Genomic DNA, 23,344 nt, shown 5'->3' with positions numbered 1-23,344 from the left:
AATTAGACTTGGAATAATGGAAAATAGCAACTGCCAATCAAAATAAATGGCAGACTCCACTCAATCTTTTGAGTATGAAATCTCCATTGGGAATGCAAATAAAAATGATTGTCACTCACTGCTTCAAATCAGATGGCTTAATTAGCAATGAACTCGATACTTAAACAAGTCATAAAAATGCTTCCACTACTGCAGGAGGAAGTACAGCTAGTTTTGATGCTGCGCAGAGATTTGCTGTTTATCATGCACTGAAAAGTCAAATTCCTCCAAGTAGACCACATGGGAGCTTTTCATCTGTAATATGCAAGTTTAAAAAGTTCACCAGGCAAGAACTGCTATTTCACTGCAACAGGTGTAAAACTGAAGCGGGTGAGATACCTAACTTGCATGAATTGTGATCAATCAGAGCTTTTACCTAAAAAAAAGGTAATTGGACTTGTCTTTCAATATACAGTACAATTAAAAATATAATTGGATGCAATGTTTGGGCAAACATTCTAAAAGCCACAAGAACATTACTCCAATATCCACTGTTTATTTGAATGTTCACTACAACTTGAAACCATGTTGACAGTGGTTAACTGACGTAAAACAGAAAAGTCTCCATTAAAAAAAAACTGCTCCAACGAATCCACTGAATCTACAGGAGCCAGCAGCCTTCTTGTACCTGTCCAGGAAGCTATAAATATAGAACTGATAGAAGCATTTAAACGGGAGCCAGATAGCGACTCAGATTATTATCGGATGTGTAAGGGTATTAAGAGATACGGAGAAAGAGCAGGGAAATGGGATTAAAAGTAGAATGAGGCTGCCATCATTGAATAAAACAGTGAGCAGGCTTTGTGGGCTAAATTGCCTTATTCTGTTCATAAATTCAACACACATCTTCCAACTGGCTATTCTTCATGTGTGAGCCTAACATGGGCATGTAATCCAACTATGGAGAGTACTAGGGCTAAACCTCTCCTGTTTTTACAGGGATTACTGCCTGATTTCCTCCACACTTCCCCTCCCCCAGGCACACTGAGGCCAACAGTAGGGTCCTAACTGCAACCAAGCTGAGATAAGATAACTCAGAACAGACCATCGACCGTGACTCTCTGTAACTCTCTGAAATGGTGCTTGGCCACCGGTGAGCACATATTTATCATTTTTAAGATTTCTTGCTGCTTCTCATTCGCCCAACTAACATCCCAACTGCATTGTATCACAGTTGATGGCAAAAATTCTGAACACACTTTCAATTAAGTTATTGGCTTTTTACATTGCTTTTTAGGTTAATTTCAGTCATTTTTGTCACACAAATTCAAGCAAACACCTTGGTTTCCATGATGGTTTTTAAACTATCTTGACTTATTTACACCATTAAGCAAGAAATAAAATTTATCATTATTTTAAACACATAAACTTCTTCTCATAAAGTAACAGCAGCTGTCATAAACTCATTTGGAGTCCTGTAGCTCAGTGGTTAGAGCACTCGCTTTGCAAGCGAGAGACCTGAGTTCAATTCCAGGCAGAGGGCGAAACCTTGGGCAAGTTTCCTTACTCCACACAGAGCCCAATAATAATCCCTCCAAAACCAAAAACAATAATAAATTGGTCATTTTCAATCTACGAATATTTGTGGGACATTGCTGTGCGCAATTGGCTGCCGCGTTTGCCCACAAATATACAGTCAATTCACTTTACAGTATATTCTGTGAAGCACTTTGGGACGTCTAGAAGCCGTGAAAAGCGCTATATCAAATGCAAGGATTATTATTTATTATTATTACTCCTTACTGAATGAAACTAACAACACCACATTGTTAGTAATACTTCCAGTGTTGCAAAAACAATGCCAAAAATAAACTGTGATTGAGATAGATCAGTATCTGTAAATACCAGTGTGCATAGCATCTAATTATGTAATTGACTACTTTCCCATGAAGTTTTGCTGATAACCAAAGCTGGAAAAGTTACAGATGCTATCTCTGCTGAAGGTTAGAAAGACCTGTCACCTCCACAAAAGCATGGTACAAATTCATATTTTGCCCCTTGTCTTCCACCTTTTGCATACAGACTCTTATATCAATAGTGCTGCAATTAGAATAGAATCCAAAAGAATAAAGTTTTGAAAAATTATATCGAGAAAGTTTCTGCTTCACTATTCAATGTTAAAATTCCAGCCACAGAAGGGTAATCCCTTTTGCTATTTATATTTTCCACAAACAAGCACCTTTCAAGTTTTGAAAACAGAATTTAGCGCTGAATCTTGGTTCACTAATTTGCCCTAATTAAGAACGAGCATTTTTACTGCACTTTGTCACATCTTAATATCTTAAAGCACTTCAGAGTTAACTCCTGTAAAGTGTAGTGATGATTTATAAGCAAGCAGTGGCCAGGAGATGAATACCCAATAATGTGGATAATTATTACTCAGGACACCCAGAGCTGCTCCCCATCATAGGATTATTAACATCCACTTGAAAAACAGGCAGAGAAGATCTCAGCTTTATCTTAAGGACAGTCTCAAAAAATGCAATACTCCTTCAGTACTACACTGGAGTAAAGGTGAGTTGGGGGAGCTGGATTTCACGGCTTGAATAATAGCAACCAATAAAAGTTGCAACGGCTACTAACAAAAGTTTTTTTTTCAATTTTTTAATGGAACTTTACTGAGATAAATACTTGGCTATCCCTCCTCAAAGAGATATTGCTATTTAAAACAGATACAAAGGTAGTGTCTAATTTTCTTAGATGGCTAACTGAACATTTTAAGTCACAGATCAGACTTGCATGAAAACATTAGAGTTTTATAAATGGGCAAATCAAATAACAATAATAATACTCCTGTTTTTGATACAGTGTCTATAATGTCAAATGTTTCAAAGTCCGTCGCACTTGTTCCTGGACAGGTACAAGAAGCCTATAGGCAAACACAGCAGATAATCTAACCTTCAAATATTAATTTTTATAGTAAAAATGTAAACATTCTTTCAGCTTTTAAATAAAATAAAAATCAAATTCCAAAAACATAACTTTCCTGTAACATTGATGGTACTTCTCTGTTAAAATGGAAGCGTAGATTTCACTCAACAATTACCCTGTATAACACAGATACCAAAGCTAATTATCCAGAACATTTAGTGTAAAATGCAGTTCATCCCCTGCCCCATAAACAGAACATCTTCTGGATTGTACGAGTGAGTCACTTTTATCCAATGCATTCTCTCCCTCTGCTTTAGCTTATTCAGTTGTCTCATCTGCTGCTATAGTTTATTCTTTTGTCCAGCTGAATGTGCAAGTCATACCAGGACCTGCACTGATGGTTCTGCCAAACCCAGACAAACAGGGTATGGAGTGATTGACTCATATGCTGATACTCCCTCTCTACAGATAAGGACCTCTCGCATTCACTATGCACTTCCAGGCATAATGGGTTACTAGGAATTTGATTCATGATTGTGAATTCATTGTGGGAAAATCATGCACAAAAAAATGCTGACACTTAAAAAGTACACAGCCTCACTGTTCTTTTTCTGCAGTATCCAATGGTTCCATTCTTATTGATATAGTCGGCTAACTGAGTATTTGAAGGGATAGATCTGATTGACTTTAAAATAGCAGAGCTTTAACACCGGGCACACCAAGTTCTAATAATAATAAGGATGCTTGCATTTGATATAGGGTCTATAATGTTGAATGTTTCAAAGTGCTTCACAACGTTTCTGTAAAGTGCAGAGGCTATGAATTTGTAGGCGAACAAGGCAGCCAATTTACACAGAGCAATATCCCACAATCATCCATGAAGTGAATGATCAATTTTGCCTGGGGGACTGTTGGTAAGGACACCGGAAGAAAGCTCCTTTTCTTTTCAAAACTAGCGCAAAATATTTAACTTCCACCTGGGATCTCAGTTCAACGTATCCAAAGGACAGGTCATTTGAAATTGCTTTGCTTCCCAGAACTACAATATCACCTTAACTATAGTCTCAAAGTCCTGATTTGGGGCACAAACCCACAACTCTTGGACCCATAGTTGAGAGTGTTACATGCTGGATCTTAAAAGTAACCAGTCACAAAAGGAATTTGCCAGCTAATTTCAGTTATGTCCTTGGAAGATCAAAGCTAGGGTAATCAGAAATTGAGCACACTTCTCTTATGTTCTGAGCTTTACTGAACCAATGCCTCACATGGAGTAATTTTAAATGCAAACAAAATTATAGCATCATCTTTCTCAACTGCCATATTTTCTTCAAGAATGCCCTGAATTGAGAGTAACTGAATTGAATGCTAGAGTAATTTAAAAAAATTCTGTTGTTCTTATTTACAATCAATGTCTTAAATCCTTTCCAGACCAACGTTACATTTGAATAAAATTATAAAATTGGAATAAGTTATTGACAAATTTGTTTGACACAGAAACATTACTGTAGCTAATACTGTAAACCAGAAAAATTCTATAATGGTGTAAAGTAATGCCTAAAATAAAATAAAGGATCACATGACAATTTTTCCATGAGGCTTGGTAGTATTTCTGTACCAAAATAAAAAGGCAACTACGTTACAACTTTATACTCTTTGAATGAAATGTTCTGTAGTTTTGTACTATTCTCCAAATCAAAACATTCACAATTAGACAAGGTATGTGATGTGAATAAGTGTCTAAAAATAGAAACTGAACATATTGTACTTCAAAAGTGCAAAGAACGTTCAGTATTCTTTGGATAAAAATAATACAGAAAACCATATGAAAAGAAGGCACCTTTTTATAAGGTAATAAGGCAGAGAGTCCTGTAGCTCAGTGACTGGAGCACTCGCCTCGCAAGCGAGAGACCTGGGTTTGATTCCTGTCAGGGTGAAACCTTGGGCAAGTTTCCTTACTCCACATGCCTGATAATAATCCCTCAAGAAAATAAATAAACAAAATAATAATTTGGTCGCTCAATCCACAAGTGTTGTGTGCAATTGGCTGCAGTGTTTCGCCCACAAAACATACAGTCAATTTACTTTTTACAGTATATTTTGTGAAGTGCTTTGAGACGTCTAGAAGACGTGAAAAGCACCATATCAAACGCAAGGATTATTAATGTGATATGGCACCTTATCACATTGTTGAGACGTGCCAAAGAGAACGTAAATTATAAATAAAAAATCTTCCCTCCAACCAATTATGAGCATTTTATTTGGGACATAGTATATTTGCACCTAGCAACTCTTGTAATGCTCACAGGGAAATGCAATAGGATTCAATACAATATAAAAAAAAGTTCATCTTATTCAAAGGCTAGATTGGTGTACCTTTTGCCCAGTGTGATACCAATCTATACAGACCAATAGCACCTAACTGATTTTAGCTTGGATGACAACTGGGATCCTACAATTTATTTTTGCACCCCTAGGCTAAGGAACAATCAGCTAGGGTTCACTGATACTCGGTGACCCAGCTCGAAAGTGCATTTATTCATTTACATGTTGGAGAAACAGCATTGAAACCCTCGATCTGAAAACTCAGAAGAAACATTTTTTGAAAAACTGAAAACATTAAAATTAAAAGCATGAGTTATTCTGTTCTTGTTCAGCTTCAAAGATTTGATTACTAAAACAAATTACAATACAAGGCCACAGTAGCAGAATTAAACCTCAGTGTAAATGTGTGATGTAACCTCGCTGTAGATCATTTGCTGGGAAAACACTTTGCTTGGAACAGCGGTATCTTTGTTTAAACAGCAAGCACTGACGACATGTGCTGACCTGGTCCATAGAAGTTACTGTGGGGCTCAGTATGAGGGAGCTGCATATCTTGAAAGACACAGAGTCATTAACCCCTGGTCCTTCAATGACCCAATTCAATTGTATAGTAATTTGGCTCTCTCTCAATCTCCACCCAGGCTCAGTAAATTCAAGATCATTCCCTGGATTAAAGAACTTGCTGTAGAAATTTAATAATTAGAAAGAGGTAAACAATGTAAAATCCTAATTCTTTGGAGTGATTTTTTTTGGAGAAGAGTTACTGATGATGGGATTCTGTTCAAACAATTACATTCATCAAAACTGTGGTTTTGTAAAACCCTGTGGATGACAACATGAATACTGGATTAATGGATACAATGTGGCCTTGGAATACAAAAATAGGTGTCTGATATGCAGACAATCTGCTAGTAAAATTCATTGTTTTTGTTTATGTTTATTTGTGCATCCCATCTCAACTGATATGTCAACTACTCGCGATATGTCCCATCTCCAGAACTCTGCAGCCTTGTCTCTCCTGCACAATCCATCAAATTTTATTGGTTGTGCCTTTGCCTTACCTGTCCTCGCCCCCACTCTGTCCCCACTTCCCTCGCAGTTCGGGTTCAAACTATGTCTTCATAAAGCGCTTTGAGGTGAAAAAAGCTATATGTTTACAAATTGTGGTTCCTGCCTGTGAACACCATTACAATTCTCTGTGCTTAAGTGTTTTGTGTTAAGCAAGTTAGACCTGTCACAACATGATGCTTGCTATTACAAATAGGTAATAAAAGTACTATGATGTATCAATTTGGAACAGTTCCAAAGCCGTTTTTTTAATTCTTGAAGCTTTCAATACATCATCACAAGATTTTAAAGCTTAGGACGTCAGGATGGTTTTAAAGGCAAAATGGGAATTGAGGGTGGGAATACTGTGATACTAACCTATTCTCCTCTACCTTCACTCAGCTGGTACAGGTCTGCTGTACGTCTGTCATCCCCTACACTCCACAACTGGTGGCTGTGCTTTCAGCCAGTATTGCCTCGAATCTCTGGAACTCCTTTTCTCAATCATTTAGTCTTCCCCCCTCTCGACCCACCTTCAAACCACACCTGAAGACATTCTTCTTCGTACTTGCCTATGGTCGCCTCCCCCACCCCACACCCCCTTTCCAGCTCAGTGACAAGTGACACACCACTCTGTATTGCTACCTGCGTGAAGGGCACTATATAAATGCAAGTTCTTATATACCAGGTGATCAAGGGGCAATTAAATCTCTAACATGATTACACAGACCGTGGCTGTTAAATTAAGTTTCACAACGTTATCCTATAACATTAAAAACTTCTGTCATTATGACCATTTTCATATGAAAGAAGTCCTCTATTTAAAAATCATTTATAATCTGGCTCAACGTGAAAATTGATCGCACAAATGGATCGAGTAGACAAACATATTTTTGTGTGGTAACATTAATCCTCACTGTGACATAGGAACTGTAATCAGATTGACTTTGTCTGGACCTCGACAAAAAGCTGTTACCAACTGTAGTTTAAACGCTAATTTCTGCATCAACCATATGGAATTTAAGTAAGCACTACCAAGTGGCTTTTACAGTTAATTTCAATGAAAAAAAGATGGTAACCTGAACTTGTCAAAGAATGTGATACATCTGGATACTGAATATCAGGTCAAAAGCATTAGGATTCACATTCAGTATTATCAGTTGTTTACAACACTCACACAAAGACAATTTTTGGAGAGCTACAGATTTATTGTACAGTATTTTAAAACAATTTTATCCTCTTCCAAATGCACCTCTCATGATAAATGCTATTTTAATGAATATAGAAAACAGGACTGACCATTGCGGTTCATCTTCCCAATTCGACAGTAAAGAAGCCATTATTTTAACTCTTAGCCCCTTAATCAATTTCTTCACTAAATATTTTGCAATAGCTGAGACAAACTGCTTCCACCTCTTCTCTGGATAGTCAGCTCCATAAATATATTTACCACTCTGGGTTGAATAACTGAAATCTATTCTGCTTGCTCAGCTCTCCTCCTCATATTTTTTAAAGTAAGAAAATTTGAGTGCCAGATATTATTCCTGCATAAACAAAGCACTTTTGTGAAAAACAAACTGAAGTGGACTGGCAGCATTTAGGGTGAGGCAAAACTGCATCTTACAAAAGGACACTCCCAAGGAATTGAATCACATCACATAATTGGGTTGGCCAAGAATTACAATACTCGAAATTTGGTTGAATTACAATTCAATACTGTGCGATATCAGTAAAAGAAGTGCAGTACCAAGATACCTGGTCTCCTGGCTAGTAGTTTAATTGATTTATACTGCAGGACATTCTCTTGTGGCTGAGTGCTTCAGGAAAGATCTGGGTATAGAGTTTTGGCTTGCATTTTTGGGTGCAGATTGTGCATGAATTGCAAATTCTGATGAAAGGAAGAGGGAAAGAAAGGAAAGCATTGAGTTAATCTACAAAGTTTAAAAAAAGTATAACAGCCATCAACCTCAGTCTGTCGTACTCATTTATTACATAAGCTGCTGATAGTGAATTTGCAGAAATTTATCAATGACAGTGCATGTTTATGCAAAGTCCAGTGATTTCGACTGCTGGCACATTGCAAATACTATGATAGGAAATAGCTTGTTTAAGTTGCATCATCTTTCTGAAATTCACACGTCAGGAATAGAACTGTCTTGAAACACTGCTGCCCTTAACTTAATCTGGTCTTTCAGTATTCAGGAGAACACTGAGACCGAGACAAAACTGATCGGTTTCAACAATTTAAACCGTATTCCATAAGACTTATGCAATTCTGAAACAATACTTCACTCTCACTGCAAAAAAGGTCAAAACAGTAGCTTAACTGGACATCAGCTTGTCTGGAAGCTACCCGACGTATGTGCAGATACAAACAAAGACAACACTGCGTGAGCCAAATTCTGACAGAACTGTTTGGTCCACACAGGCAGAAGTTTCGATAGATTTCTTATTAATTTAAGAGTTAAGCTTCTCATTAACCTGAACTTCAAGGTCGAACTTAGTGCCCGCATTCACCTTTTGTGCTACTACCTTCAGTTATGACAATTTTTAGCAATTTTCTGCATGGAATAAAGCCACGTTACAAGAAATCCCTCGAATGACCTTATGTCATGGTAGACTTTTTTTTAGAAATTTTTTGAATGTTTTTGTTGGCTTCATAATAGTTAATACAGATACACTGGCAATTGAACTATGGTTTGATTTTTTTTTGCACCTGTGGAATAAACACTAAACAAAACTAATTTGTTTTAATACAAACCGTAAAATGAGACATTTTGGTATTCTGCACACAAATGTTATTTGTGAGTAAACATTTCAATTTATTTTATCCATTGCATCGTTGTCAGCTACATTTAAGGATTTACTTCTTTTAAACAGTAGCATTCTGGTCTACCCTGCCTCCCCTCTCCCTTTGATAAAGTAAATTCGATTCCAAGCATAAAGGACTATGTAATCTTGTGAAAACATTAACAAGAATGCATGGCTTCTTGATTAACACCAGTCATACAAAAAAGTCAATTTCTTGTTCAAAAAATATTCTAGCAAATGATGATTATAGAATGTGATCATTGCAGATTTCTTTCACAAAGGCAAGATCAGAATGATGGACTATTATGTTACTCAAAAAACTGCTCGTTTTCTGATCTTACCAAAGGTTACATTGGCAAATAAAGTGATCAAAGAAAACTCAACATAAACCCAGATCACATGTAATCACACATCCCAGTTTGCTGTCCTCATGCCTAACAGACAGTCTCATCCCTAAAAAAGCATAAGGTCTATTCTCAGATGCAAGTTGCTTAATTACGTTTTAGTCAAATTTAATCAAGTTTAGGTTGCTGTCCTATATTTGCATAATACATGCAGGCTTGCATTCTTGCTATGAAGACCCAATTGGCTAAGCATTGGTGAAAATCTGAAGGGATGAGTTCTAAATTACTTGAAAAAAGAAATAATCCAGACAACAGATGGGCAGAGTGTATAGTGCCAAATCTCCCTGCTTCACTCATATATTTGTGAGGAGGAGGAGGAGGAGAATTAAACAAGCATAATCCTTCCAATAGATGGACAATTATACTTCTTTACTGAACTGGATGAATTTTAAATCAATTTCTTTAAGTTAGGCATTTTTCAATAACTTTATTTGTAATATTGTCTTTGAAAAGCTCCACCTAAGCTAGGACTTAAAAAAAAGAATGATTAATTTAATTCTTCAGGATCAATATTGCAGGGCGTCATCCAATGTCATTAAGCAATGAGAAAGCTTTCTTGCACAACAGAATCTGTACACATGACAAACGTGTTCTAACCGAACCAAATTTGTTTCTGGCAGGAGCAATTTATCATTAACACTCCAAAATCTTATTAAAATCTGTTCAATACAATCTAGAGTCTGTTGTCCTGATAAATGTCTCAAATTGCCTGACACACAGAGGAACTGCAGTAATGAAGTGCTTTCTTTCTTATCTACTGTACCTTGTCCTTGCTGGTGGAATATTTTGGGGAGGAAGGATGGGTAAAATTGAACTAAAATTATACTGAAAATGGAAAATCTCAACAAAAGAACTTGGCAGGCTGTTTGCTAAAGGGATTCAGTGGGGAAAATAAAAATAAAAAAGAAATCACAAGCCCAATTGTGTCCTCACATGCATAATTTGGAAAGCAAGCACGAAACCTGCCTATTTTCTCCAACCCTAATTGAGGAATAAGGAAGCCAAGTAAATCACCAAGATCATTCCAGTTGAGTTCAGATAACTGGATACTATGAAGTTAGCCTTCACTCGCTGCAATACAAAACAATGTACAGTACCCATAAAGAAAAGCGCCTTGATCAATCACTCATTAGAAGCACTGCATGGCTTTGTAATAACGGGGAGAAAAAGAAGATGTGAATGCCTGAACTGAGTAGATCAATGAGCAGTACTGACTCTGCTTTAATATTGTCCATCTTGGAATATCCTACTGACATGTGCTACATAAATTCACACATGAACAGCACTCAATTGAACAAGGTACCAGAGGGCTTGCTGGTGCCTACACAACCAGAACCAAAAATGGATCGCCACCTTCAAAGTACAAAGCAAAAGAAAAAATATTGGGACAAAGAACCATGCTGAAAAAACTTGGTTAGGAGAAAACCATTGTCCAGAAAATTATATGTCAAGAATTAAGCAATTTTATACTGTTTTAAGAAAAATTGAAAAGTCTTCTCTTAATCACAAGGCAACTGTAACATATCAAATAAAGTCACTTAATTAAATTTTTATACCTAATTGCAATTATCTTCCTCAATGTCAGCATTTGAATAACCTGAATAATCATGAGAGCTCACGATGCAGCCTAACAGTTCAATATAGTGTAGAGGAGGTGCAGCATTGTCAATGGTGCACCATTGTAAGAGGTGCAGCATTGTCAGAGGTGTACTTTAGACGAGACAGTAATTGTGATCCCATCTCCACGTTCAGGAGGATGTTAAAGAACCATAATACAATTCAAGAGAAAGGAGTTTCTCCCTATGTCCTGCACAACATTCCTCCATTTAAATTGATCATTCATTCGGCTGTTTGGGGAACACCAGCGTGGACAAATTGGTTACCACATTAAGCAATAAACAGAAAGTTATTCACCTAACAATAATTATTATGAGATTTTGTGCCATTTTTATACAAGATTTGAAGTACCAGGAGTTCCCACTGTGAACCTATCACCCCTATCATTCCTTGGCTCAGCATCTGTAGCGTTTTCCAATTTCGATTCGTAAAATCATTTCTGTGGCATCATTGAAGACGAACTGACTCAATTTCACAATGTTTGCTTAACAAAATGCAACTTGAGCCTGAGTATATCTGCAGTCAATGTCATACGGACTTGCATCAGACCAATTACGTTAACCACCACCAACAATTTTTGCAATGTATAACATCCTTGATTTAGATCAGTACCCAACACCTGCACACACATTAGTTATACTTTTTTATCAGGTACCTCCCACTAAGTGGTTCAGCTAGAGCACTGTATTCGCATTATAAGTGCACATCACAAAATTGGCAAATCGCAGCAAGCTGTCAACTTAATGTTCTATGAAGTATCTGACTTAACACGAAGACTATTACTACATTTGATTTATGGTTTAATCTTACACAAAAAATTACATTTATAAACGAGCATCTATACAACGTGAATGTAAATAGACTTCTTTATCACTGATTAAGGTTTCCTTGCACAAATCCAGAAAAAAATTAAAAGTTGTGAACATCTTACACAGGATGAATACAGTGAAAGTTGGTTAAGCCGGACACATCGGGGACGGCCATTTGTCTGGCTTAAGAAGTGTCCAAGGTTAGCTGAAATACCATTCCCATACAGCAGAGGAGGCCGCCCACGCCGTGTGATAATATGTAATAATATTGTTTCACTTGAAGCAACGTAAACTAACCAGTTAGTTAAAATACTCTCATCGAATTCAGTAAAACATATTTACCTTTGCATTACAAAATACAGTACGATACTTTCCCTCCCAGCAGAGGAGTGACCCTTCCTCCCTCCCATTGGAAGGGAAGGTGTCCAATTAGCGGTGGTGATTGACATCCTGTAGCCGCTTGTGAATTGATGGGCTCCGACTATTCACAAGTGGCTCAGCTGTCAATCAGTCGCGATTTCTCTCCCTTGTTCTTCCCTGTTCCTCCACCTACACTCACTGATTGACAGGCTGGACACCTCCAGCTTGTGAGCGTCTGGACTCCTCTGTCAATCAATCGCGATTTGACGCCCCCCATTCCCTCCCTTCATTCTTCCCTGTTCCTCCGCCACCCCCCTCCCCTCCTCCCTGATTGACAGCCCAACTCCAGCCACAAGTGAATGGCTGGACTACATTGTCAATCGCAATTTGACTTTTCCCATCTACATCCAGGAGTCCCCCATGGCTGAATGGAAGACACAGAAGACCCGAGTGAGTAGATTCTGAAGGCGACCAGTGTGGCATTTTATCCAGAGTAACTGGATTTTCGTCCGAATCAACCAGCATACTTAAAACAGGTAGGAATACAAATGAATTGGGGCTGGGCATTTTGTTCAATTTACCTAATGCCCAGTGTTAACTGGTGTCCGGCAAAAGCAGATGCCACTGTATTTTCTTGTGCTGTTCTACCACGTTTTAAAGATATAAAATAACTTCCAATTAAAATAGCGATTCATACTGTACTAATTTTACTTCAGAAAAGAATTCAACAAAACATCAGTTTCAAACTTAGTTTTTTTTAAACCTACTAGAAACTCTTTCTGATCTTCATCTTAACACTAACTACCAGTTACCTGGAGCTGATCTGTTGAGTTGTTTATTCTACATAGTAATTTTGTCTCAAACTTAACACCATAGAAACCCCTTGGCTACTTGTACTAAAGATTGGGAAACATTCTGAATACCGGATGTCCTGCAGTTCTAAAGCTGTTGCTACAAAGTCTGGTAATGCTGAATATTATACCACATTATTAACCGTATATTGTCTTTAGATGGCAATTAGACAGAATTTCACTGCAAATAGTAGCTATATGTATTTTTCAATATTTAAGAATTTTGTGTACAATGGTTCTATTATGTACTTAACATGTTGGAGTATCAACAAGATCACACTTTAAAACGATCCTCACCCACCCCACCCATTGAAATTAACATCTGCAAATAAAACTCATCCATTAAACAATGTTAGCATGATCTGAAACCTCCTTAGCTCCAACATATGACTTCTCTCATAGCTTAATTTAAAGAAAATTAAATAAATATTTTCAAATTGCATTCCGTTAGTCACAGAAATGAAGAAAATGATTATAGTGGATGCTTCTTCAGATGTGCTATTCAAAACAAACATTACAGAGAGAGGAGAAAAAACATTTGTAACATAATATCATCAAAAGAAGATCCATGAGGATAACAAATGTTGTACAAATGAACCTAGGTTACCTCAACAATTTATATCAATTAAATAAAATGAAATCGAATTTTAATAATTGTTCTCTGCCAAACAACTGACTGGCTCCACTGCTGTCTCTGACTTGGTTATGCAAGACCCCCTTCTTTCTATGGATACTGTACAACACAAGGCAGTGTGAGCAGCACACAGAAAATTAGATTGATTCAAGTTGAAATCCAGACAAAGCATGAATGACATAATTTGTGCACTGTACCATAACAGTGACTTGGGAGATTCCACCTGTAATAATATCCATGGCTGATATAGCAGGGCAGCAACTTGGAGAAGGTCCTGAATGGAATGTTGCCAGATTGAAATGAACAATGTGGGAAGCTTATTTGCTGACAGATACATTATAATTCGCAAAACAAATGAACTGTGCAAAACTTCACATGAATCCAAACTATGCTTTGTTACAGGAATGTCACAAAATCTGTTGCAATACCGCAATTTTTTTTAAAAGTCAGTGACTATCACAGGATCCCATTTTACAATGACAGGCAAAGTAGGTGAATATCATTTCTTTGGTGGGAAAAGGCAGGGAAACAGAGTTAAAACAATCTGCCATTATCTATTGTACTGATGGAACAGGCCTGATTTCCTTCTGCCTATTCCCATCCTACAACAAAGAAAATGTATCAAAACATGATTATGAATGCAATTCCAAAAGATTGTTCTGTGCAAATATTATCCAAAAAGATTGAATTATACTGTCCACAATATATAATATACAATGACATCACCCACAACATTTTTACATTGAATATACATGATTTAGAATGAGTGATAACAGGTTGTTCTGCTTTGATATTTTGCAGCAGTGTAAATATTCCAAAAATTGTGATTACAACAACTACCTGTACCAGCAAAATCAAATAGTTATCTTTAACAGTGCAATTTTCCATTTACTTGAGGGTGGAGAAATCATATCACATTGAATCATATTCTGGAATAGCTCTTATGAGCTCAATCCAAGTGTGACATTTATTATTTAACTTTAGTAAACCAGTTCAATGCTATACACCCAAATTACCAGTCCTAAACAAAATCTTGCAAGGTCGCTTAAAATACTGTATTATCAAATGGCTTTTTACATTACAAAAAAGTTGGACCCCCGTCTTCCTCTTATTTTGCTTCTCACGCATTCACATCTTTGGAATCTACGCTTGCAATACCATGAGTGTTTTCACGTCAATAATAATTGCCAGTTGCAAAACCAAATTGCACCACAGCAGTAATAATCAAGACGGTTTATCGGATACTTTATTCACTGGAAAGATGCCACCTTACTGAGTCCTGACACTTAAGTCCTATCGGCCCATAGCATACTCCATGAGAACAAAATATCATCACCTTCATACCTGCTACAAGTTTCAACCAGTCTCATATATTCTTAACGGACCCACGCAACACAACCGTATCGCTTGCTAAAGAGGCAGCACCCGTTAATCTCAGGATTAGGGCAGGGAAAAGGGGGAATGGTGTGATCTATAATCCCAATCTACAGAACACAATGTTCAATCCGATACCAAATTTGACGAATTGGTGTTTACAAATACTGTCCACTGTAAACCTTTGACCCAATGTCACATTAAGCTTTCATTAACATTGAATTAGCTGTTTATGAGATTCAAAAGTATATTTCACGATACTTCAAAGTACCATTGCACAAACAAATGGCATAAGAAATCTGACAGAATCGGCAAATGACCGTACACTACTGATGTCTGATTTAAAGGCAATGCAGTGTTTGTAAACATTTCACTTTCGACGACAGACCATCTCTCGGTCGTGAGGTTCGTGAGATCGCAGCGTTTGCCATTGAATAACAGTGATTCGGACTTCACTGCTGAACCGCTCGACGCCGAACACCTCGAACGCGACGTCGTTTTCGGTGTAAACCGAAGCAAAAACTGTCACATAAAAGATTTTCACCCATTAGGAAAATGGGAAGGGGGAGGGCTCGAGTTATAAAGGAAAAGCTTCTCCATTGGGGGGTGGGGGGGGAAAAAAAGTACCAGAAGTTTCACGTGAATGATAAACAAGTGAGTGAAAGTCACAGGAACAGAGCAACACACAGCACACAGTCCGGTTGGGGCTCCAGAGGAAAAAATACAACAACCCCGCGTCTTATCCGGGGGTTGAGATCAAAAAAGTAGCATAAAAAGGTTAGTCAGAGACCGTGACAAATCCAAGGGATAAACCCAGCACTTCCCCCCAACCCTCGCGTCAGGCACAGCGGTCCCCACACAGTCCTTTTCGCCTCCTTTTTTTTAAAAAAAATTTAAAAAAATAATATTCTTTTTTTAATGGAATAATAATTTAAAAAAACTTTAAAAAAAACTCAACGGCGCTCGAGCTGTGGCGAGAGAGAGAGCTCTTTTTTTTTAGTATTCTGCAGAGGAATGTGAGTGCGTCCAAAGGTCCCCGAGAATGGATTATAACCTTTCCCTCCCTCCCCCCTCCCTCCACACTCACCCCAACAACTCTCTCCTCCTCCCTCTCCCTCCTCTCCTTCTCCTTCTTCTCCCACTTCTCCTCCTCCTCCTCCCTCCTCTCCTCCTCCCTTCTCTCCCTCCTCTCCTTCTTCTCCCACTTCTCCTCCCTCTCCCTCCTCCTCTTCTCTCTTCTCCTCCTTCCTCCTCCCCTCCTCCTCTCCTCCTCCCTCCTCTCCTCTCCCTCACTCCTCTTCCTCCTCCTCTCCTCCCTCCTCCTCTCCTCCTCCCTCCTCCTCCTCCCTCCTCTCCTCCTCCCTCCTCTCCTTCTTCTCCCACTTCTCCTCCTCCCTCTCCCTCCTCCTCCTCTCCTCCTCCCTTCTCCCTCCTCTCCTTCTTCTCCCACTTCTTCTCCTCCCTCTCCCTCCTCCTCTTCCCTCTTCTCCTCCTCCCTCTTCTCCCTCCTCTCCTTCTTCTCCCACTTCTCCTCCTCCCTCTCCCTCCTCCTCTTCCCTCTTCTCCTCCTCCCTCTCCCTCCTCCTCCTCCCTCCTCTCTTCCTCCCTCCTTTCCTCCTTCTCCCACTTCTCCTTCCTCTCCCTCCTCCTCCCTCTCCCTCCTTTCCTCCTCCCTCTCCCGCACTAGGCCTGAGCCCAGAGTCCTCTATTCAGCACAAAACTTCAAACGAATCGCCTCCCTCCCTCTCCCTCTCTCCCCCTCCTCTCTCTCTCCCTCTCCCCTCTCTCCCCTCCCTCTCCCCCCACTCTCCCTCCCTCTCCCTCTCCCCCCCCCCCTCTCCCCCCTCTCCCTCTCCCCTCCCTCTCCCCCCCTCTCGCTGCTATAACCTGTTGACAATAAAGCTTCAGCAACAAAAGAACTAAAAGACGAAACGCCGGACTCTTACCTTCCCAGAGGGCGGGTTTTGGAGAGAGGGAGGAAAGGGAGTGGGAGGTGGACAGAGAGAGTCACACACAGAGGAAGTTCGGCCTCTCTGACACCGTGAGCGTCTCCAGGACACCGCTCCCTGTGAGCCTCACCCCCTCCCTGTGAGCCTCACCCCCTCCCTGAGCCTCACTCACTCCTCACTCGCTCCCTGAGCCTCACTCGCTCACTCGGTGCCACCGCTGATGCTGTGCCTCAGTCTCCCCCAAAAGCTCCGGCGTTGGGTTTGCGCCTTTACGCTCTCACTGCTTCCCCCCCGGAGCGACGTGTGTTCTTTCCCCAACACCACCACCAGCCGCCGCTCCCAGACTCTCACCAATCCCTCATTGGAGGAGCCTCCTCCTCCCTCCCCTCTCCTCCCTCCCTCCCTCCCCCTGAATGTCCCAGGACTGCTCGGCTCCCAGCCCAGCCTCTCCCTCCCTCTCCCTCCCTCGTCTGGGGACAAAGGTGAAGCAGTAGCCACGTTAGGAATGTTTATGCTGCGGATACGAACAGAGAGGACAGAAAGAAAGAAGAAAAGGAAAAAAAAAGGGAGGCGGTTGAAGAGGAGAGAGAGAGAAATCACAGGGTGACTTCCACTCCCAATGTTTATCACCCCCCCACCCCCAAAAAAAAAGGACTCTCGAAGCAAACTGTCACAGAGACAACAGCCCCCCCTTTTTTTTTTGGGGGGGGGGGAACTTATTCCACTCTCCCTTTCATTTTTTTTGCAAAAAATACATAATAAATTTTGTGCAACACCCCAGGGGGACATTCGATTGGAAGATAAAGTTCTGACCAGTCGCAATTGAGTTCAGTTCTCTCTCTTTTTTTAAAAAAAACAACCCCCCCCCCCCCGCCACCCCCATTTCTATATAAAAAAAAATCATGTTTGACAAACTGTCCATGAGAAAATGTCTCCACAACAATGTTTTGGACGCTCCTCAGCAGTTGGATTTCGCATACGTTTGCAGAAAAGCTGCACACAATTATGCTGACTTGAGATTCCTGGTTATTTGACCTTTTTTTTAAAAAAAAGCTTTGTTTTCACCCTGTCTTTGGACGATTATTTGCAGTGCGTTTTACACCCGTCTTTCTGTAAATTAAGTCTGGAAGTGCAGAAGCCAATGATTTGGATTGTTTTTTTTTGGGTGGGGGGGGAGTGTGGAGGATTAACAAGTGAATGTCTAAGTCAAAATATCAGTTTCCAAAACCGACTTCGACTTTTCCAGGTAACTTTTTCCCAGCGTTTCTGCAACAGCCCACACCGCTCAAAGGTTAAAGGGAACTAATAATACACACGTTTGCAGTTTTTTTTTAAAACCCCCCCCACCCCTTTTCCAAACTTCAACCTCACACCTTCAGTCTTCATGTCAGGATTGTGGAATGCTCTTGTGGTGATCTGAAGTGCCAGAAACTCGCTCCTAATCCCTATTCGGAGCCTCCAGTGCAACGTTACAAAACACTCACTGATTCCATCTGGTTAACTTCCATCACCCAACCATCTTACTTAGTCGTGATTCTGGATTTCCATGTTGGAGAGCTTTTTTTTTTGCTGACTTACAAGGGGTTGGGGGCGGTGGGGACCCCAAAAGGTAAGAATGACTTGTTGGACGATTCCCCCTTATTTTGACATCTTGTGTTTTATTTGTTTGCCACTTATGAAGGTGTATTCCTGCTACATACAGATAAGAGGCACCTGTTCATCTTTTGTAGGCGCAGGCTATCCATCAGTCCCTTTTGGTTCATCAGCTTCATGTGTGTTATATATATATATATATAAACACAATCTCCAACGAGGGCTTCCAGCAATCTGGTTTAATTATTGCTGTTTGTTCCACTGATAAAAATGAAACAATTGCCTGAATGTGCGCCTGGTGGCTGTTGCGAGGCCATGAGTTGGCTACTACAAAGCTTGAAAAGTAGTTACGATGACTTCAGTGCAAGTCAGTTTGTTGTTGATCAAATTGGACCACATTCCTCTCTGGTGGGACCTCATCTAAATACCGTCTTTGACTTCATTTATGGTTTTAAATTGCATGTCTGCAGCTGGTCTTGCCGCGTGTGACACTCAAAAGGTTTGACGCACCGAAAAAACAAGTGCTGGGATGTCATTGAAATAAAGATTGAAAGGAACCTGATTTGTCTCCATATTTTCTTCTAATTTCTCGTATGGATATTCGAACCGACAGAACCGTCTGCTATCCCTTCAGCCACAAGTCTTGGAGAGATCTTTGAAACAATAATAACAACATCACATCGCAGAATTTTTGCACATTTTACCCCAAATTCAGAGTGACAGGTTGGAGCTCCCTCTTCTCCACCCACGCCATCACCATATCCTTTCTGAGCAGTAATTCAAGACTTAATACAAGAATAAGGCGCATTACAAAGCTTCCAATATTCCAATTAGGTGCCCTTTTTCACAAAGCCAATTCTGCATTTAATTTTTTTTTGCTTAATGCTTAATCCCTATATCAGGATTACCCAACGTCGCCTCCGGGAGAGCGAATTTTACGCCTTGTCTGAGACTATTACAAAAAGGTAGACATTTGCTCTTGTTTTCTCAAAAGTGTGTGTGCCTGAATCGACACCGTTTTGAATAAAACAAGAGTTGCTGTCCTTTTTCGCTGAGCACATTTTAATAACTCTGATGCCAGCGTGGTGTTGTAAATTGAACTGATTTTTATCTGAACTCCAAATACGGTGTCATTTATATTTTGAAGGGCTTAAAAACACTGAGCTTAAAATGTCCAGTATCCCACGTTAAAGAGCGAAGTACTTGTACTGGAGATTTCAAGGGCAAAATGCAATGGTTTCATTGTGAGCTTTTTACAGTCACCACGTCCCAGCTTTAACCTATTGCTCACGGAATACATGGTAGAAGGTTAATAAATAAAATATGCTAAAGCCTCCCTTTCTTGAACCATTGCAAAACCATACTGTGGGCAAATATCATCCTATAGCACTTGTGCGCGGATATGGATGCGTTGCTCCTGTGTGAAGTATCTCAGTAACAGGTTACACTTAGGGTATTGAGGTTCATGTACGTTACTGCTCTCGTTCCCTTTTACGATGGTGATGTATTTAATCCTTATTTTATGTAAAGACGGACAAGAGTCTATTAATGTTCGCGTCTTTCGCAGTTTTTGCGGCAGATGTGGGAAAGTCTGGGTTTTCTCTCTCCTGGGCAGGAGATTGCAAACTCTGTACTTGTGGCTCAGCAGCGTGTCTTCAAGTGGTTGAAGTTGGAGGTTTACTTTAGTGCCCAGAAGGAAGTAATTGTGGTGTATTAATTCTACTCGATTGAGTTTACTATTCTTGAAGTCTAATAAACGTTTAAGAATACATATTGCTGTGTACAGAATGGTTTTCCTTGGGCATGTTTTAAAACACAAGTGTGCTTATTCCTGAAAATGAATGAAAGGGCTTACCTTTCAGCTTTCTATTTTGACTGAAGGTTCTGAAACCACTTCATTACTCCCAAACTGTGTATCAAAAAGCTGCAGTGATTGTTGTAGAGCATAGTTTGCATGTAATACAGTACTAACTGTAGGCGCACTGTCCGCAATTATTTTATTCCTATGTCAATTTGTGTTGAACGGTTTGTACGCAGTTCTGCAATTTTCTGTTTTACATCGAATTAGCTTCCACGAAGTGTAAGGAATGCGATTCGGATTGAATGATGCTAAGAATGATGATCTCATACCACTTCTGTTTGGGTGTAACTGCAGCGAAGCGAATGGTTTAACCTTTCGGTTTATGATGGGTTCAGGCAAAGCCAACCCCTGACTAAAGTTGTCAGAAGCGGCTACAAGAACTCAGTGCAGAGGTCCCAGACAGCAGAAGCACTTTGATATTTTATTATTTTTAATAAATATTTATTATTATTGTAAAATAAGTTTTTTTTATACAGCAACACAGTGCGTCACCTGAAAACTGCCATAACTGGACATAGGCCCATGGAAACACCTAATACTGTAGTGACATGTTTAATGTTGGATCAGCAGTCACTTTCTTGGCTTACAACTACTGGACTTGTGATACATGGGCCAGGAAATAGATGGGGAGTGAAAAGTAAAACATGTCCTATCATTGTATTAAAAAAATCCTCATGTAACATATAATTTGGAAGTAATACAATTCAAATATTCAAGTAGTGGTAACTACTGAACCATTCTTTTTGTTTCACATTAGAAAGTTTTGTGTAAACATAGAAGTTCAAAAATGAAAAGATGGTGCAAATGGCAAACAAATAATGTGTTAATACAGTTTTTTTCTATACGTCTGTTGCTTTTCCTGATTGCCATAGTACAACCTGCTTTAGGATCTAGCAGTTTACATTAGATAGTTTACTGTGGCACAGTTTTTAATCAGTGGAGAACCCCATCATAGTGGAAATGATTTAGTAATCAATAGACCATGACTTAATTAATAGTATACTTATATTGCATATATTTATCTTGGGGATTCTTCAAGGATTGTTAGTCGAAAGGAATATTAAATGCTCCAAAGGCAGTTTGGGGAATCCACTCTGTGCAGAAATGCTCTTGCGGCTGCTGATTTTGGAGGAAGGAAGAGTTGGGAATGGAAAAGCATTGCTGCTAAAGTCATTAGCAATCAGAAGACAGGCCAATTGCCAGTCCTGTTTGGGAAGCTGAACACATTTGGCTTTACACAACAGTTTACTCTGACACTGGCACAGACTAATGATATTTGCAGATGAATTCTCTTTTCAACAATTAAACTGGTAACAGTGCCCCCTAAAGGCGATGCGCTGGAAAGTAATCTTTGTGAAAGCATCAGGAGAGCGTTTTATGAATGAACAAAAAAAAACCTCCATGCAATAGAATTCAAATCATTGAACACTGGGACCATGCCACACAATGCGTCGTGACAAACACGTCAATGTTTTTTAAAAAAAGGACAGGTTAAACTGGGTAGCTTTCTGAATGTCCACCACAGACGATGAATTCATTAGGTAAATTGCTCGATACAATTCAATTGAAAAATAAAGTTCTTTCCAGCCACAGTTTAGTTCAGTTCTCCTTTTAAAATTCATAAGAGCGCAAACAAGATTGGAGATATTTAGATGCATTCTTCTTTACTAATTACAAGAGTGGTCAGTTAAACATATCACGATGAAACCAAACACTTTGCATTGTTTAAAAATGAACTAGACAGGATTAGGCCACATTACATTTATACCAAATGATACTCTTTAAAAAAAAGGATGCGCAATAAAAAGAGAGAGACACACACACAAAATGGCCACAAAACACACAGTCACTACACTTGACTGTGTGTCCTGTGTAGCACTTTAAGACGTTCTTCATTTATGACAATGAGAAATGCTGGATTGTAGTCTGGAAAATGAAATGGACTTCTGTCTTGATAACAGGGTAGAATAAAAGGGGAATTTTAGATTTTAGATTATTATGACCCTGCAGTCAAACTGATATGAAAGCCAGAGATAAAAATAATGCTTTTGTTTCTCAGGAATGCTGATGTGTGGCCCTAGATGAGAAAACTCCGTAACAGATTCACTATAAAGTAAAATGTATTGTGTAAGACATTTCAGCAAAATGATACAAGTTGCAGGGACTTTCAATTTATACAGAACATGGAGACCTTCCAATAATTCTCATCGGATACACTTAAAAACCTGAAACAGGTTTCTTTTCTTAAAAAAAGTAGTTGAAAGATCTTGGTGTACCCACTGCTTATTTGCTGGAACATTCGCACTTTTATTCTGAACAAATCATTTCTAAGATGCAACACTTCTAAGTGATAAGAACTGGATTTACAGCGTACTAAAGGAAATGTTCCACCCCACAGTTTTGCCACATACTGTGGAAAGGATTGCAATTGTGGATGAGTTTGTTGCTGACGCAGTCTGAATTTGTTGCTAAGCAGAAAAGTGCATGCTTTGAAACAGAATGCTATATCTCATCGTAAGCACTGAAACAGTTGATTTTCAGTAATTTCATTCTTTTCAGACACAATCTGACAGGTTGAAGTTCCCATTCCCAGAGTACGTACAGAGCAGTGTTAACACATTTGACATCAAAACCTACTCACTTTAAAGATTATGGAGGCAAAACAAATGCATTTGAAATTGGATCTCTATATTTGTGGAAAAATGATGTGAAATTTCCATGTAAGAAATTTTGATTTATCACTTCCTGAACTATATTCATCCACAAATAAATGGTCATTACACTAATGACATTTGCACAATA

At 39.2% G+C, this 23,344-nt stretch overlaps 1 protein-coding gene across 3 annotated transcripts in view; it reads right to left on the bottom strand.

The window, feature by feature from the left end:
• pals1a (protein associated with LIN7 1, MAGUK family member a) overlaps positions 1-17,492 on the bottom strand; it is a 37,811-nt gene extending 20,319 nt beyond the window's left edge. Inside the window, exon 1 of one of the 3 annotated variants that reach the window (XM_007888086.2) lies at positions 17,286-17,492. The gene's annotated coding sequence lies outside the window, so the exon portion shown is untranslated. Of the gene's footprint in view, positions 1-16,226; positions 16,253-17,085; positions 17,238-17,285 lie in introns of those variants that run through there. The other 2 variants (XM_007888085.2, XM_007888087.2) reach the window with 2 other exon arrangements.
• Positions 17,493-23,344: the final 5,852 nt, after the last annotated feature.

The sequence above is a fragment of the Callorhinchus milii genome, unplaced genomic scaffold (assembly GCF_018977255.1).
Source record: "Callorhinchus milii isolate IMCB2004 unplaced genomic scaffold, IMCB_Cmil_1.0 Scaffold9, whole genome shotgun sequence".
In the NCBI taxonomy this organism is placed as follows: domain Eukaryota; kingdom Metazoa; phylum Chordata; class Chondrichthyes; order Chimaeriformes; family Callorhinchidae; genus Callorhinchus; species Callorhinchus milii.
This window is presented reverse-complemented; position numbering and strand designations above follow the sequence as displayed.